Genomic DNA, 19402 nt, shown 5'->3' with positions numbered 1-19402 from the left:
GTTCCTGCGTTTATTTTTCTAAACTCACCTGAACGACAGAAACTTTTTGTCAGAAATTTACTATAGTGACCCTGTCAGTTAGCTACATGACTACGTACTGCCCTCCACTGCAGAATTTGCCGTTCAGTTTCTGGCAATTATACGGATTTCGTGCAACGATTTCTACTCATCTCCATTATATTAATGGGTTAACTACTATGTTTGTTTGTCATGAGCTGTTCCTCCTGCTTCCTCTAGGCTCCAGAGAATTGTAGGACACACGAAGCAGTACTGATCCTTCAACTCATCTTAGAAGACACGTTGAAGAAGGTAAACCTACGATAATAGTGTTTGTAGACTTAGAAAAAACTTTTGACAATGTTTAATGCGAAACACGTCGGTCGACTGTTGGGTCGACCTGTTTTATGACACGAAGGATATTAATCCTCCATTACTTTTAAAACTGTTAAATGTGAGAACTAATGAGAGAAATTATTGTTGCTTGTCGGTTGACGGCATGTTAATCCTGCTCCTTCTTGCTGTTAATGTAAAGTAGTTACTGCAAACAGCTATCAGTTTCCATAACCCTGCATAAATATAGCAAACGTGGGCGGAGATGTTATTTATAACTTGCACAGATACCGGTGAACGGTTATAAGACACTAGAGGGAAGCAATGGTTGAGAAGGGAATGTGACAGGAACGTAGCCTAAGTTCAGTGGTACTCAATCAGTACACTGAGCAAGCAGTAAGAAAACGAAGGAGAAACCTGGTGAGACAGTTAAAGTTCAGTGACAGAAATAACCATTTTCAGGTTTCACGATGACACTGTAATTCTATCAGAGACGGTTGAACACTTGGAAGAGCAGATGAGCGGAGTGGATATCGCCTTGAAGACATACTGTAAGATAAACATCAAGGAAAATTTATCAAGGGTGATGGAATGCAGTCGACTTAAATCTGATGGTGCTCAGAGAATAAGATGAGGATATGAAACACTAAAAGTAGTAGATGAGTGTTGCTATTTATGCAGCAAAAGAACTGATGACACCGGAAGAAGGTTGGATATATTAGACACACTGTCAGTAGCAAGAAAAGAATTTCCGAAAAAGAGGAATTTGTCACATCTGATATAGATTTAAGTGTCAGAAAGTCTTCTGTGAAGGTATTTGTCGGAAGTGTAGCATAGTACGGAAAGGAAACGTGTAACGCAAGGTGTTCTAAAACATACTGCACAGCTAAAATTTTTCAAAAATTGATATCCCCAGTCTATTCATAAGAAACCCTATCAACCACAAATGTTCTTGCTGTTATTTATGCTGCCATTGTTGAGGAGTGGTGAGTCATAACTTCACTCTTGAGGGAAAGAAAATATTGACAAAACCAATGTCGGACTGTAAACAAATGAGCCCACAGTTCTAGAACATCTGCCACGGTTATGAAAACATTGACTCTGTATCTACCAAATTTGTGCTACATGCACGGAAAATTGTACAATATCTGCTGGATTATTCATAACTGTCACATTTATTATACGCAATGATATTTGTGCAGTCATTATAGCTATTAAGTATGATAAGCCCTGGAGGATAAAAATCGCAGAGGGAGACCAGGAGATGAATACACTAAGCAGATTCTGAGGGATGTAGGCTGCAGTAGGTACTGGGAGATGAAGAAGCTTACACAAGATAGAGTAGCATGGAGAGCTGCATCAAACCAGTCTCAGGACAGAAGAACTCAACAACAACAAGCCCTGTTCCAAATTATGAAACAGTTGATTTCTAATAATGATACACATTTGTTTTTGATATGCAGTTATATGTGGCTTTGCTGCTGTTGCCAATAATGCAGCAGTTGCCGTGCTGTACTTCTTGCTTTTGTGGAAATTAGTGCACCAGAGAATATCCACTGTACTAGGTTTTCAAGTTGTCGGTTGTGTTTGAGTGTGTGCATTTGTGGAGTTCCTGAAGGGGAAAAGTGGTTTACTTGGCACATTTTATTCAAATGCAGTTCATGGTTCATGTCGTCTTCCATCATTTCAGAGTACTTCAGTCATATCAGTGATACTTTAAAAGAGAGATCATTACTTTTACTACTGAGTGGTCATCTTAGTCATTTAGATTCCACAGTAACTGAAAATGCGAAGAAACAGAAAATTTCAGTTATGAAACTATCACCATACACAGTTGATAAAATTTGAATAATATTTGGGTAAGTATTATTCCAATCCATTCAGGCAAACTTACATTACTCGGTTAATTCGGCGGCAAAGAAACGATTAGAGATTACCGTCTAAATCAGGATTGGTGAATCTTGTCTACAAAATATGGCCATGTGCTTTGAAGCGTAAAAAAATAATTTCAGGCTTCAAGGACACATGAAAATGTCACTACGATACACCACAGTGACTTGATCCTGAAAAAGTTCGTTGATATAATACGAAACAAAATCAGAGTGAATGACCATAAGTGTCACTGAGCTGGATCACAACGTTTCAAAGACGCTATTGTTGCCTTGCTGCGATGGAGGTGAAATTGAAGCTAAGGAGTTCCTGAGAAGAAGTGTAATCTTTGTATGCAGCAGTGAAAATTTAGCAAGTTTTGAGAATTTACTCCGTCAGAAAATATAATCAACTGACGTACCTGATAGAACGACTGTCCCAGGTTATAACTTCAGAAGAATGCAGTATACTCGGTGCTGAGAAAGAAAGCCCTCCAAACAGAGAACGAGTAGGCCAAAATCACAAAAGGCAGAGATCAATCTCTGCGACCAAAGTTGCGGTGAGTACGTCAAAGAGAAATGAAACTGTGAAGACTGACTCGGATTCCGTCATCCCTTTGAAAAGTGACGACAATCTGGTTGATATGGATCCCTTTGAAGAAATTCACGCCAGATCCTATCATAATGAGCGATGTCTCTAGAGATTAGACGAGGTCAAAATAGATTTAAAATTAAATAAAAAAGACATTTCTCTTATTAATATGAGGGATAGGATTGGGAAATTGCCAATTCGTCATGTTGATTCTTTGGTGGCAAATGTCGAACGAGGAATCTGCTTTGTGTTTAACGCTTTTGTCGACGTTCATGGAGGAAATAAGAGAGTGATTAACTTGTGCATGTTTTTTATTTTTTCATTAACGTCAAAATAATAAGTACACTTCTAAACAGTTCCTATCTATTGTTGGTTGACTTTATATTATTAAAAATAGAGGAAAAAAAACAAAGAAATATTGATAGTTTATTCTGACGTGCGTTTTATGCCATAAATATCCTAAAAATATTCCCATAGAATTATCCCAGTTATACATACATCTTTTGCTGGGTTCTTTACCTCATTTTTAAGATCTCAATCACCTGTCATCAATGTAAATGAGAATATCACATGCATATCGTATTTTCGACGAGCCGTATCAAATTTAATAATTTTAGTCCAAAAAGTGGTTTTATTTTTTCTTATCGTGTTTATAACATTTAAGAATGAAATAGAGTGTCTTTTTAAAGCAGACGGTATTGCCTACCATACGCAATTTTTTTCCTAACAGGTCTTGTTTACTTTAAAATCCAGAAACAAATTTTATGATTTTGAATCATATTTAGGTCACGTTACCCTGCAATGAACAGTTTAGTCCAAAAATAACATATAATCTCTTAAGGTGTGTTGCTACGAAAGATTGCTGAACTATAAATGAGTAGATCGAATAACTAACGAGGAGGTATTGAAACGAATTGGGGAAAAAATAAGTTAATGGCACAAGTTGGTTGAAAAAAGGAAGCGGCTGATAGAGCATATCCAGAGGCATCAAAAAATAATGTGCTTGGTAACAAAGGTAAATGTGGGGGTAAAATAGGTAAAGGGAGTCCAAAGCTCGTATACAGTAAGGTGCTTCATAGGCTAGTAGTTAGGAGCAGTTGTTCGGAGAGGAAGATGCTCGCACTTAAAGAGGCATTGTAGTGCCAAAAGTTCCTGAATACAAGGCAGCTATTAACATCTGGGCTATGGCTAAACACCAACAGCTCCTTCCATCTGTATCCACTAAGGACATTTAACGGCCAGATCGCACAGTGATATGCAAATATACAAATGATGGTAGTACCGCCTGCGTATGGCCTAAAACGACAGTGCCTTGGCGAAGCAGTCATTTGTACTCAACTGATGACGTTAAAAGGTTTTCGATGTGTTTACGGCCGCACGAAGGGAATTAACCGATTTAGAAAGCGGAATGGAAGTTGAATTTAGACATATGCGACATTCCATTTCGAAAATCGTTAGGGAAGTTACTTTTCGGATCCACAGCGTCAAAAGCGTGCCAGGAATACCACATTTCAGGCATTACCTCTCTCCAGAGACAACAAGCGGCCGACGACCTTTACTTAACAGCCGAAGGGAGGAACGTTTGTGTAGAGTTTGAGTGCTAAAAGACCCTGTCTTGAAATAACCGCAGTAATCAATGTGGGACGTACGATGAACGTATCCAGTACGATGGAGCGGCGAAATTTGGCGTTAATGGACTATGGCGGCAGACACCGACGCGATTGTCTTTGCTAATAGCACGACATCGCTTGCGCGCGCCTCTCCAGGGCGCTTGACCTCATTGCTTGGACACTAGACGACAGGAAAACCGTGACATGGTCAGATGAGCCCCGATTTTAGTTGGTAAGAGCTGATGGTAGGGTTCGAATGTGGCTCAGATCCCACAGAGATTTGGCTCTAAGTTGTCAACAGGGCACTGTGCAAGCTAATGGTGGCTTCATAATGGTGTGGGCTATGTTTAAATGGAATTGACTGGATCTTCTGGATATTTGGCTACTTGGAGGCCATTTGTAGCCTTTCAGTGATGGAATATTTGAGGATGACAGTAGCCCATGTCACCAGGACACGATTGTACGCCACTGGTTCGAAGAACATTGTGGAAAGTTCGAACGAACGGTTTGGCCACCCAGATCACCCGACATGTAACCCATCGAACATTTACTTGACGTAATCGAGAGGTCAGTTCGTGCATAAAATCCAACACAGGCAACACTTACGCAATTTTTTAAAAAATTTTAATTGTTCGTACGGCTGGGGGCCCTGTTGTGCAGACCGTTTGCCGGGTGCCAGTCTTCCAATTTGACGCCACATCGGTGACCTGCAATCGATGAGGATGATAGGATGATGATGAGGACAGCACAACACCCAGTCTCTGGGCGGAGAAAATTCCCCGACCCAGTCAGGAATCGAACCCGGGCCCAGAGGATTGACAATCCGTCAAGCTGACCATTCAGCTACCGTGGGCGGACACCTTTGTAATTATAGTAGGCTATTGAAGCATCCTGGCTCACTTTCTCTGCAGGAGACTACAACGCCTTTTTTAGCGCTTGCCACGTCAAGTTGCTGCACTACGCTGGACAAAAGGACATCCGAGACGATATGAGGAGGCATCCAATAACATTTTCACCTCAGTGTATCTTTCGTCTTAGGCGATCATCGATAGACTGTTCTCAATTAGTGCCACACGCCAGCAACTCACAACCCATAATTAAACCTCGAGCGAAAAGGTAACCTGCATCACAAAAAAAGAGAAACAACTGGCTGCTTTTAGGGGGGGTGATCTCGAGGCTGCTGAAGAAGGTGCGCGGGTGGTCTCGGGTAAAAGCAGCGTTTGGAAGAGCGCGCACCGCGCCGGATCGCTACATTTGGCAGCGGAGAGAAGAGAGCGGCCCATTTCCGGGCAGCCGGCGAGGACCTGTCAGGGGCTCACGTGGAATTTCCTGCGCCGCCTGCAGCGAGAGGCGAGCTTTCGGTAGGCGCGCCGCCCTTAATGGAGTTCCGGCCGGCTCCAGTGGCCGCGCGCACGCCACGCCGACGTGACCTCGCCACTCGCCCCCGTCTGCGCATGCGGCGCATTCGCCGCTGTCTCGGCCGTCCACTCGTAGCACAAGCACTACGTTTGTTCTTAGGAAGACGTCAGCCCCAAGTATGGACGAAACATTGGAAGTAGGTTAGTTTCTTGGGAAGGATATTTCGAGAAGCTAGGTCCAATTCGTTATTAAGTAACAGTGACCGAAAAGTGCGTTACGTCGCTTTTTAACGTCCAGGCTGACCGATTGTGGCTGCAGAGCTCCGTGTGCAGGAAACAGAGCTTTGAGCTCCCTAGAAGCGTGGCGAACGTGAAACCAAAAGTGATTAACGTTGTTTACAAACGTAACTACTTTCGCCCAAACAGAACTGTGGGTTCTTTGTCTGTTCACTGAGGTGGTACATATGATCCCTAGCACCTGAAATGTTAGTTCACTTTATTGCAATTAATTTATAAGAGATTTACTTAACTTTGATACACTTCTTTGCTACTTCTTTACTAAAGTACAGGTTCACCAGAAACTTTAAGAACTCGTTGGTCCTGGAATATGATTCTGACTCCTTTGATGAGGACGCGAACTAAACAGAGCTCTTCCATCCGAGAATCTATATTGTTCTCCATATGAGAGCACTACTGTGCTGAGTGGGGAGGCGCATGGTCCTGCAAAGCACCTCCAATATGATTTTGTGGATTGCAGTAAGTCCTTGCTAACGTCCATGGAATCGATAGTCATTGCCAGCATTTGGCACTACAAACTCTGAATGATAGCACACTTACTGGTGATGCACGTGAGTAGTGGGGCAAGGCCAACATCGGCACAATTAGTTACTGCAAGTTGCCTACATCAGAGGAAAGTACACATGCAGGGGTAATCCAATTGTTCTCTTTTGATTAACAGATTCCTGACCTATTTTTCTTCTAAACAGATTATGACCCTCTAGGGATAATCCATCCTTAACCTATTGTTTGGTAAAGTGATTTCCTATATCACCCCCACCACTTTTCACAGCCTCTTGTCCTCTCAACCCCTCTGGGAACATCCAAACCTGCTCCCTCCCTCTTGTTGATACAAATACACATTTGATAGCAAATTAATTTACTGATCAATAAAATCACTAAAATAAAATCATTATCAGTGCATGGAATATTGCTTAAACAATTTCTGGTAGACAAATCAATGCGTGAATATTGTTTACTTAAACAATTTATGGGGTACAAGGCAGTGTTTGCAATATAGTTTATTTGTTTAAAGAATTTTTCAGGAAATTGACTACAATATATGGAATACATTTTGAGATTAAGAACGCAGTATGGAACATTTAAACAGTTGTAACACTTTCATTTTATTACAATCACACAAAAAATACCATCGTGAATCACTCATCACACATAATTATACTGTTAAAAATCTTAAGATCATGAAGTATGTGCCATCCACTGGTCTGCACACATTGCAGCTCGTGAGACTGCAGCAGCAGCCAAACAACTCCACATGGCAGTGTCCAAGAGAACACACTATTCCCACTTGGGGGCCCTGTGATAGCTGTCATGTCTGATACTCCAACACGAGCAGCCTCGTGCAGTGCACAAACCACATGACACCCTCATCCCAGAACAAAAGTGTCAGGTGGTAGCATCCCTTTGATATTTGATATCTGAAAAATTCCCTCTCTCTCTCTCTCTCTCTCTCTCTCTCTCTCTCTCTCTCTCTCTCTTTCTCTCTCTCCTTCAAGTGGTCTGTCAAGCATTCACCATTGGTTGCAGTAGGACCAAACCACAAACAAAGAAGCATTTACCTTGCAAACAGCCAGCTGTGGATATCTTGGATATATCCCCTCACTCTATCAGATTGATTGACTAATTAATTTAATTGATACCCTTTGTGTGTGACAGTTTTTCCTTGATTCTTATTGGTGGTTATTACGATTGGAGCATTTGACAGAACTCGATCCTTCAATTAGCCAGTTTTTAAACTTTACTGGATCCCACTCTCCTTGCCACTTGCCAGTGGATCCCAGCACAGTTAGATCATTTGACAGGAGGTCTATCACATTGGAGGTATCTGAAAACTTAAAATTTCAGCTCAGTTGCATTTTATGTCCTTAAACAATTTGCTGGAGGGACTGGAATATATACATGCTTGCAATACAACTGTCAGGAACAATAAATTCATAAATTGGGTATTTAATGTTATGACTGGGTTTTTAAAGTGCTATAGAATTCCTAAATTGGTTCCCTCTGCTACATTTGGATGGAGGAGGGAGTGGCTACAATGTGATGGGATAGTAACAACAACAACAAATACCTTTGTAAGACAGAGTCACTGCAATGTATTGAGAAGCACTAAGCAATACACACATAACCGCAACACAATCCATTATTAGTAGCTGTTATGGCCATATGTTGGGCATCACTATAAATCGGGAATTTGACTTCGCAGTTGGGTTTTTAAGGCACCATATAATTCTTTAAGCAGTTCTCTTCTCTACATTTGGAATGAGGGAGGGCCTACTGCATGATACGATAAAGACAACAGCAAATACCACTGCAAAACAGAATAAACTGTGGTCTACTGAGAGGCAGTAAACGTGACTCACTTAAACTACAATCCAGTCAATAGCAGTAGTTGCCATGGCTAGATGTTAGAGATCGCTGAAACACTCATACATCCCATGTACTCATGTCCCAATGTCCATACGCAGTGTGCCTATCATCTCGTACTCCACCAGTGCTACTGCTCACAGGCTGGAGTAAACTGTCAGACTCGTGAATGTGCTTGCATCCAAGAGTGCACCACCCCCAGGCCTGGAGAGCATCTGGGAATGATTGGAATGATAGGGATTCAGATGTTAGCAGTACTCCCAGTGTCAGCACTTGTCAGTGCTCAATACCGAATAGCTCAATTTTTCATAGAGTATTCGTGTAACAGACACGTTCACTTCTATTGCTGCCCACCCAGCACACTGGTCACTTTGCTAGCCCCATTGCTGCAGACAAGAGCAGACATGTTGGTGCATTCTTTGTGCCTATCCACCCGTCACAGCCTGAGCTAATTTGTTATTTTGCTCACCTCGTGATCACTCATGCCACCAGTCGCAGTGCATGGCAAAACCACTGTAGCTTTAATGTATACAGTAGTTCTAAGCAATTCCATCCTCACAGAGACCATCATCATCCACCCCAGGCCCATTTAAAAAATCCACATGACGCAATCAGAGACAGTGATGTTGTTTACCATACACCTCGAAATTCTCATGTAAAATATAGATTTCTCCCTTTTATACAAGTTATTTAGAAGACAGAAGACAATGGGCTGTACATGCATTTTCACATCGCTAAAGGACCGCTACGTATTACGAAAATCCTGTAACAGTACGGCATTGACTATACTATCTATAAGTATTTTCTCATCTGGAAGAAAAAAAGTCCCTCCTCATCAGCTAAATATATCTATTACGTCATGCATCACAGGACTGGAATTTTAGACTCATTTTTGTCTCATCACAGAGTGCTAAAGATCTGTCTCTGACACAGAATGCCTCCTCACTTCCGAACTCTCCTCAGGTAACCAAATGCCTCGTGACATACAAAGTGTCATAAGGTAACAACAGAGAGAATTTGTAAATATCTGGTTTATACTGTATGTCGCTTTATTATTATCTTATGGTTTTTTATGATGCTTGTCTCTTCCTGTTAAGGTGGGAGATTGTAATTTCGTTAAAAGATATCGCCACAATGGAAAGATGATGAGAGTCACTTTGCATGTGGTGTAATTTCTTTTTCAGCAGTCTGATTACAAAATGGTTCAAATGGCTCTGAGCACTATGGGACTCAACTGCTGAGGTCATTAGTCCCCTAGAACTTAGAACTAGTTAAACCTAACTAACCTAAGGACATCACAAACATCCATGCCCGAGGCAGGATTCGAACCTGCGACCGTAGCGGTCTTTCGGTTCCAGACTGCAGCGCCTTTAACCGCACGGCGTCTGATTACACTCATCAGGTATCTTAAATGGGAATCACTGGAGGGAAGACGATTTTCTTGTGAAGGAATGCTATTGAGAATGGACAATTGAAGCTGACCACAGATGAGTTCTGCTACAAGCAATACACATTTAGCAGAAGGACCACACCATTATAAATGTGAGCACGATGGAAATGTTACTGTCACCCTGTATAAAAAAATGGTCTTAGTTCCTCAGGCATATATAAGGGTCACCGATAGTGTTACACTTTCTGGTAGAAATGCTGTCTGCTATTTGTAATCAAATCTGTCCATTCAACCAAATACGTGCCTTGTGTCCTATGGAAACATCTTTTAGTGATTACAGCCACTATAAACCATTTTCATGGCACTCTCATATCTCGAAATGAGTCACTTTTTTCGAACTTATCTGCTAACGACCCCATACAGCTGAAATCCAGCAAGGTTTTTTAAACACTCTCTCTGCTTCTTGCAAATGTTCTTCTGGCTCTGCCCCACCCTCCCTCCAACTTTCTCCATCTCATCATTCCAGTTTATTTTGGAATTGAACTGAATTTGAAGAGTGCTATATCTAAGACATACTGCATCCCGTGAAGAAACAGAGTGATGTTATGTGACAGGACTGTGTTTTGACTACTTGGTGTAAATGAGAACATATTGTCATAGCTCTGCCAACTATGTACAATGTGTAAGTCCAGCGCCAAACGAAGCTTTCTCCCGCAACACGACGTAGCAGAACAGAAAGTTCAAGCAGTTACAGTGGTGTTTATTAATAGGAAAATTAGGAAGACTCTACATCATATGGGAATAGGAAGAAGGATGAGGATTTTGCTACAGCATTGAGGTGCATCTCGAAACTGCATTCAGGTACTGCAGTCTGAAGATCTGCATTTCTCATGGTGCATTCATGTCTATCACCATCTGCATTCCTCATGGTGCATTCATGTCTATCACCAAAACATTCACTCTCGCCTCGTTATTTTGTATCCTCCAAAAGAGAAAAACTATGAACTATAAAAACTCTGTTAACATCACCCAGTAGAGAACTTGATAACACATTACCATGTCCCTGTCTTCAAATATATCAAAAACAAATACTGTCTGTGTTCTGGCATCGACCATTTGTGACAATCCTATTAAATATACAGGTCTTGGTCTATCGGTGCATGTGGCCTGTGGTCAAAGGCGCTTCCACAGGCAATAGCAAAATTTCGTCGCCTGTATTGTAGGAGGACCATATTCCACAGACTATCAATCGCAAGAGAGGATACCAATGTTGTTTTTTCATATGCAGTTTGACGCTTTGTTTTTTTCCTGCTGTAACACATTCAAATAATGTATGACTAGAGCTTTGTATACCACCATCATTTTATTTTTTCTGCTACGATTTCCAGGTCTGTGTCAGGTACTAGACTAACACATCTTAATCCACTGTCTCTCACTGAAATGTGGACATCGCATGGTATAATCTATGCTGCTTCCACAATGCACATGATGGTTGAAATAAAAGACAGAGGTGGTGTTTCTAATTGACAGAAATGTGGAAGACATCGCGACTTATGAAAACTGGACGAGTTTGCACTTTGTGGAATGTTTCAAAACAGCTGCTCGAAGTCATTAATGACGACTACGTTTAAAGTCGTCTTTCACAGTGACATGGTAGCAGATGTCTAGCTGTTCTGTTTCGAAGAGACCAAGGCATTGGTTCCTCATTCTGTAGTCATGCACATGATCACTGTTGCGTGCAGACTATCCCCTGAAGGTGCTGCTCCCACCAAGACTCTCTCCATCTCAAGCAAGTGGTATTAGTCAATCATTATGTGGTATTCAACAGCAGACCAGTGGATGGATCGGATGGAAAGGACACCATCGATAAGTATGCTTCCCAGTTTATGTATCATCACTAACCAACCCTCCACTACTTCGTGTGCACCGTATAGTAGATCGCAAGTGTAGACTGTGCAGTACATCCATTAATGGTTAATTGTCGATCATATACACCATAGTATACCAGACAGAGTCCTGTACCGATGCAGTTAGGTTATCTACACATTTCTAGCACTTCGATCAAAGTGCATAATTTACGATTGTCCATCTTTCCATGTGTAGATCAGAGTCACTGAACACACACGCATTTTTAGGATACAGTGGGATACTGAAATATGTCCTTGCATTGTCTTTGACCAACCCTCCACACAACGCAGTTCTTGATTGAATTTGCCGCTGATCAGAAGTACATTCGATGTCCTGTGAAGGAACAGAGCGAGCTTATTCCATAAGTGCCATTCAGCAAAGACATTTTCACCAATCTTCTTCATGGCGGCTGACCAAGTACACAAAATTCCTCCAGATGCGCACATGTCGAGGAAGCTAGCAGCCATTATCGGTGAGTAGTAGATATGAGAGTGATATGATGATACAGCAGATAGTTAAGAAGAAATGTGTGGTTCATGCATGATGGAGCTCCAGATGGATGTAGTTTCAAACATTTTATGTAAATCAACTGTATAATCAATTCTGAACTATTGTTCTGGTGTTTGGTGTTCATGCCAAGAAGATATCAGAAACAGAGAAATGATCATGGAACATAAACAGTTTCTGAAATCTACATGGTTTAGCACTTAAACATGCTATAATGCTAGAGCGGTACGGTTTCTGATCTATCAGTCATGTGGAATGAAATACTTAATATTCCAGAGTAAGAAATATATTGCCAGTGCATGACATACATTCTCCCTGAATGTTTCTCTATCCTAAATTATGGTGACAAACTGTAAAGTGATAAAACTACTACCTTTCACACCAAAGAAAACATCGATTCTTTGTAACACAAACACTAGATGAGTTTCCAGAGGTGTATGACGCCTACTGATTAGGAAGTTCAAGTCTGATTACGTTTCGGAAATTATTTGTTCACAACAGTTGTCAGCCGAAAATGCATAGGAAGAAACTGTGACATCTTACGAGGAAATAAACACCATGATCAGTAGCCAGAGGAGATGAAACAGTCCTATCGCAGTTTACCATCGCCCCTGGTAACCTTGCTCTTATACACAGAAGTCATACTCCGATGTTAGGTTGTGTTCCTCACGTGTGGGATAATATTACCGTTTCGCCTTGGCGCCATGTCTCTAGAATGCCTCCTCTTCCACTATTAAGGCATGTATATGTAGTATCAGTCTACTTTCACCCTCCAGAATACGCAATTTTATTGGCTTTGCTCAGTACTAATTTCATGGTATTTTTCACTAATTTTATGTATTCTCAGTCAATTCCTGTAATTTTACTATGTTTGCCCTATTTTACATATTACATCGCATTTCCCTCAATTTTTATGTGTCTCACACCAATTTTTGGTGATTATAAAAGTTTTTCAGGAATTTTACTGATTTGTGTCTTTTTCATAATTTTTTCACAGTTTTCTGTATGTATATACTCATATCGCTGACATATCCATATACCTACTGAAAAATCCTAAGATTTGCCCTCTCCCTGATAATCCACATGCATGCATTTTGGATAGGACAAACGTGAGGTGTGTAATAAAAGATGCTTTGTATCTACATGAAACTGATGACGTGTATTAAGTCCAAAATTTGACAGTGAAATGGAGCACTTCACATACATCTTCATTCATCTAGGGGAGGGTGCTGAAACAGATCTTCCATCGATGAACATGATTCATCACACATGCATTCGAATTCCTGTGCTGACTGTGGTATGGCGAGGGGGGGGGGGGGTTCTCTATATACATAAATGATGTGGTGGACAGAGTGGGCAGCAGTGTAAGGTTGTTTCCTGATGAATCCATTGTGTATGGTAAGGTGCCGAAGTTGAGTAAACGTAGGAAGATACAAGATGACTTAGGCAAAATTTCCAGTTGATGTGATGAATGGCAGCTAGCTCTAAGTGAGGAAAAATGTAAGTTAATGCAGATGAGTAGGAAGAACAAATCTGTAATATCTAGATACAGTATAATTAGTGTCCACTTCGACACAGTTAAGTCATTCAAATAATATCTGGTCATAAAGTTGCAAAGCGATATGAGGTGGAACGAGTATGTGAAAACTGTGGTATGAAAGGCAAATGGTCGACTTCAGTTTGTTGGGAGAATTTTGGGAAAGTGTGGTTTACCGGTAAAGGAGAGTGCATATAGGTCGTTGGTACGACCTATTCTTGAGTACTGCTAGAGTGTTTGGGTCAGACTGAAGGAAGACATCGAAGCAAATCAGAGGAGAACTGTTAGATTTGTTACTGCTATGTTCAAACAAATGGTAAGTATTATGGAGATGTTTCGGGAACTCAGATTGGAATCCATGGAGGGAAAGTGGCATTCCTTTCAGGAAACACTATTGAGAAATTTTAAGCATTTGAAGCTGACTGCTGAACAGTTCAGCTACTGCTAATGTACATAATGCTTAAGGACCATGAAGATAAGATATGAGAAATCAGGGCTCATACAGACAGTTGTTTTTCCCTCGCTCCATTTGTGAGTGGAACAGGAGGGGTAATGACGAGTAGTAGTACAGGGTACACTCCACCACGCACCTTATGTGGCTTTCGGAGTATCTATGTAGTTGTAGATGAACGATATCAGGTAAATAGTACTCTAGGTCATACATAGAACACGCAACTGTATATGAGTCGAATGCAGCTTATACCACACAACTGATACACCCCATGAGAAAAACGGGAAAAATGGTTAAATGGGAGATAAATAACCTACAGCACCATCTCCCTCTCTCTAGAATGCGTCATTAGTCTACCAATAAATCATATCTCATTACAACCCCATGTCAATCGGTCACTCCATCCACTTTCAGTTATTCTGTAATGCAGTTCCAAGTAAATTTACAGGCAGATGTTTGTCTTTTCCAGGAATCCATCAAAGACAGCAGTTAGCTTACATGTATCACTATTAACTCAATCGACAAAATGCCGAATGTTGTTCAAAAACACCGTACAGCAGACGCTCTGTAAGGTGTTCGTTAGCTGACACTGCATGGTTGTGATTGATGGAGAGTACAGAGAAGCACAGTGTAAATATTGTGTCTTAGGGTTTAAAACACGTAAATACTCCCGCAGAAGGTGAAACATGCGATCGATTCTGTAGCTGTATATTGCAGTTGCCCCAGCTCATAGTACAACGCTCTTTAGCTAAGCACAGTTTGAGAGGTTCCATGCCCTCATCTGCATGTGTCCTCTCATTTTTATCAATTTCAGTAATGTTCTATGTCATTGCACTGTAGTAACAGACCGAATAAGGGTATTGTAATGAGAGTATTTGTACTGAGAGCTCAAAAAGTACTTTTCACTTGATTCCTAAACATGTTGTTTTACTTCCTTGGGTGGCCTGTGTGACGCGAGCATCGGAGGACGCGGCACACTGCGTTCGCGGTTGGGGGCTGCACTTCCCTGAATTCTGTGGGGTTCGTACAATAGGCTTAAGCGCCTGGCGGTACGACTGACGTCGGTCGAGTTTCGCCTATTGTATATAGGGCTAAACGATCTGTGAGACGTCTGAGTGTCGCCACAGAATCTGTGTATACCGTTCTGGCGCGTCCGGAAGGAAGATTCCTGGCACCGACTGGCTGCATTGTACTCATGATTCTGAGAATACTTGTGGGCTGTGCCCTGCTGGATGCGACTGTCTGGCACTGGGTGGCCGGTGGTCTAGGCAGGTTGTTTTCGTAGCCGGTGAAATGGCAAGTACCGTGCCCTCAGCTGAATATCAGAGGCATGATTGGTCAACTTTAACTGAGGCTAGTTGACGTCATAAAGCCCTGCTCGAATTTGGAGGGAACGGTCGCTATTGGCGCGAATGATGTTCTGAGACAGTGTGGGGGGAATTTTGGAACCAGAACTGAATGCTGATTCGCAGTTTTTCGAGGAGAGTAGGGAGTTGAGCATTCTTGCATCGCATCACAGGGGAGATTGGGGGATCTGATCTTCCTCGGAGTCGGACGGTCTTGCGACTTGGTCACTCGTTTTTGGAAGAACTTAGAATTCTCGGATAGCCTTCGCGGCCAGGGGTTGACAAAGAGTTGCTGCACGGCAGAAGTCGGCGCCTACATCATCAGGACGCTGCCTACCGACGACGTGCTGCAGATTTCAGTATTGGTACAGTATTTTGCGGCTCTGGCATTGTAGGACCTTATCAATTTTATACTGAATCCCTCAGCAGCACGCGCGCTCGCTTTGCTACAAGTCCATCGTGCTTGTTTCTCCATGTGATCCCATTTGAGCTATCACTACTAATTGCGATACTGCTATATAGTCATGAGATTAATATTTGATTCATTAGGTCCTCCAGTCATTATCAACAACATATGGCATCACAGAGAGTAGGAGCACCTTGTTTTCGAACCAACTGTTATTCTCATAGTATTTCAGTATACCCTATCCTTTAATCTACTGTGTGTGTCGACAATCATGTGCATTTATGTTCTGATATATAATAAGTCTCATTGTAATATTTGATGCGCACATCATTTCGTAGATATATGCAGAATCCCATTTAATGTTGTTTATTATGATAAAGTTCTCTCTGTTTCTGAGAAAGATTTCGATTTTTATTAAATTATTGTGAGTGTGTTCTCCTTATTTTACCAACTAGCAGGGTCCACCATCATTTCCTTCCGTCACCGTTGCGTGCATAATTAATTATCTGGTAGATAAGAATGGGGTTGAGTGCATGTCTCGTTCTCATGCAAAATTCGTCTGAATTAAGGAGGTGCAAACTCTTCTCCACCCCGGCACCACGCAAATTTACAAAAATTTCCACATACTGTTGCCAGTAAGTTTGGGGCCACATTAGAGCTTGTAATCCTACATACACAAATTTATTGCTATACATTTAGTGGTTATCCACGTTAAACATTCTGTTCCAAACGCCCTATCGACATCGACAAAAAAGGACTGTTTCCATGGTTCCTTGTGCTTCCATGTCAACTTTTTCTCATATTCCTCTTGCTGTCGCATACTCATTCCTATTGAATGTGTACAGTACCGCCCGACATTGAAAATAGGTACAACATACTTCATTATTTTTGTCAGAACAACACATGTTTTTCTAATAATGACTCAATTTCAACTAATACAGTGAAGCCGGATTCCAGTGTGGGAAAAAATGGCAATTTATTTATTTAACTGATCACATGTGCACTCCCACAAAATAAATCCCTACATCCAGTTTGGTGAGATCTGTGAAATGAATGAATGTATGGTCGTCTGCTAACTGCAGATAGTGAATGTGAGTATGTGATCATCTTTGAGACGATCCTTTGGCCACCTTTGGTGGGACCAAAGAGATGAAACTCACCGGAGCTTTGAGCGCCTGAAATGTGGCTGACCAATACGGTAGCATGGTCTTCGCCCACCTCGACAGAGGTGCGAGATGACCTGAAGAACGGCCAGGTTTCAGCACTCTGCCGCTGGATCTTGTGCTGTTAAGACCTGTTTTACTTCTGCTCCGTAAAGACAAAAGAGTGGAGACATGGTATGCATGTGGAATATTTAAGAGTAGTTTGAAATAATAATTTCTCTATTTCAGGAACTTTTGTGGGGAGAATTAAATGTCAGGCAGGTAATATTAATGGGATTGTAGTAATCTTCAGAAGTGACCAACGGTCACAATGAAACCACGTGTAGCAATAAGTTGAAATACTTCCGTGTGCTTAAGTTAAGCTGAATTACTAGCGTGTGTACAATAAGTTGAAATATTTAAGAAATAGCGTGTGTACCATAAGTTGAAATATTTAGGAAATGGCGTGTGCAGGACTTGAAATTAGAGACGAGCACTTCCACGTGGTGAGTACTATGCGAGTCTCAACCTGTGTATGAGACAAAGGATAAAGAGAAGTACTTGTCCATGGTATCAGTTGAGGACTCGCGTGTGTGATGAATATGTTCTTAATATTACTTTGCGTGATATGATTCCGTGTGACGCTGGATTCAACACTCTGAGAGAGAAACAAGGTGAGTCAGCTGTCTATCCAACAACGCCACTTGGCTTGCATTGCACAGGAAGACGTGCATATATCTCCAGAGTTCATAGTAGGAAAGTAGAATTACGAAGTGGGGCAGTGTCGTGTGAAACTGGGATAAATATTAATTGAAGTGGGAAAGCTGAAAGTGATAATGTTGTGACTATTCCCTGTGTAGTATTTCATGTTGTAGTGTGGTGTATGTCATGTAATTTGGGTATGTGTGGTTTGCATGGGAGAGTAGCAAGGTAGTTTCAAAAGATTAGTGGGTTATGCTTGTTCCTTCAGTACCGCTCGGTCTGGAGGAAAGTTTCGTCATGATGATTGTGACAGTCGAAGTGTGAGAAATAATAAAAGATCCACCATCCTATCCAGAAAGTGCACTGTAGCGTTAAATAATTACGAGACCATAAGGTAGAGAATCACCAATGTTAAGCCATGGCCACTGGGCGGAATTTCTCATGTGTTATTGTTGTAGGTTATTGAATTTGTGTGTTTAGGTTATAGAATTTATCGGAGTAAATAAGATAGTGAATAGAAAAAGATTGATGGCCTTTTCCTTCGAATTGTATGTTGTCATGATATCCAGAGTTTATAATGTGTGCCCCACTCATATTCAGTGCGATGGCCACGTGTTGATAAAAGCCGTTAAATAAAAAGGAAAGAAAATGTGGTATTGCCAGTGCGTAGTGAACAGTCAGAGTTCTGTAAATTACTGATAGTCAGATGCGTGTTTCCGTTGCGTATTATTCATACAGGAGGATAATTTGTAACTTAATTGTGAGTACGAGAGTTCATGTTACTCGAAAAATAAGGATCAACCCACTCGCTTGGCAGACCACTCATCTTGCAGGCCTGACTGCTTGATGCCACAGTATGAGCAAGGCATGTGGGCGCCTCTCACCATGTACACGAAATTTCTGCACCAGAACACATGCAAATATTCTCTCATTCTCCCTCAAATTACATCACATTTTGGCGTATTTTACCCAATTTTAAAGTTTTCAGACATTTTTAGAAATTTTATCGATTTTATGTAACTTTTGTTCATGCGGTCATGACATCACTTCTTGCAACGTGTACTTAAATTCCTTGTAAATGTTATGCAGATGTCAACATCTAGCGGAAATGCACTATTTTTTTGCTTGGATGGTGTACTATACACAGTACTCAAATATTTCCAGTTACATCCAACCACATATTCTACAGAAATGCATTAGCGCTCCTTGCTCTAAGTCTGCGTTTCTGCGTGTGTTGTGTATGGCTCCCCTGAGCCCGCTGTTGGATCCATCTTCGGACACAGAACACATCTACGGACGGAACTTGTGGTGGGTCCACCTTCAAACCCTATTCCAGACGTGGCATATTGTCCGTGATTCACCCTGTTTCTCTGGGGGATTCAGAAGGTCTTAGACATAGCGCTCTCCGACTTTCGCTCTGATCTGACTTAAATTGGAACGATCACATGGAGAGAGCTGTAGGGATGGCAGGGCAGAAACTGAGGAACAGTCACATAATACAGAGGGAATGTCTAAATGGCCCTGCTGGAGTTTTGATGTGTGGGGTCCTTAGCAGATAGGTTCGAAAAAAGTGACTCGCTTCGAGATATTCTCA

Source organism: Schistocerca serialis, chromosome 5 (assembly GCF_023864345.2).
Source record: "Schistocerca serialis cubense isolate TAMUIC-IGC-003099 chromosome 5, iqSchSeri2.2, whole genome shotgun sequence".
NCBI lineage: Eukaryota > Metazoa > Arthropoda > Insecta > Orthoptera > Acrididae > Schistocerca > Schistocerca serialis.
The sequence above is the reverse complement of the archived record's forward strand: the minus strand, read 5'-3'. Positions refer to the sequence as shown.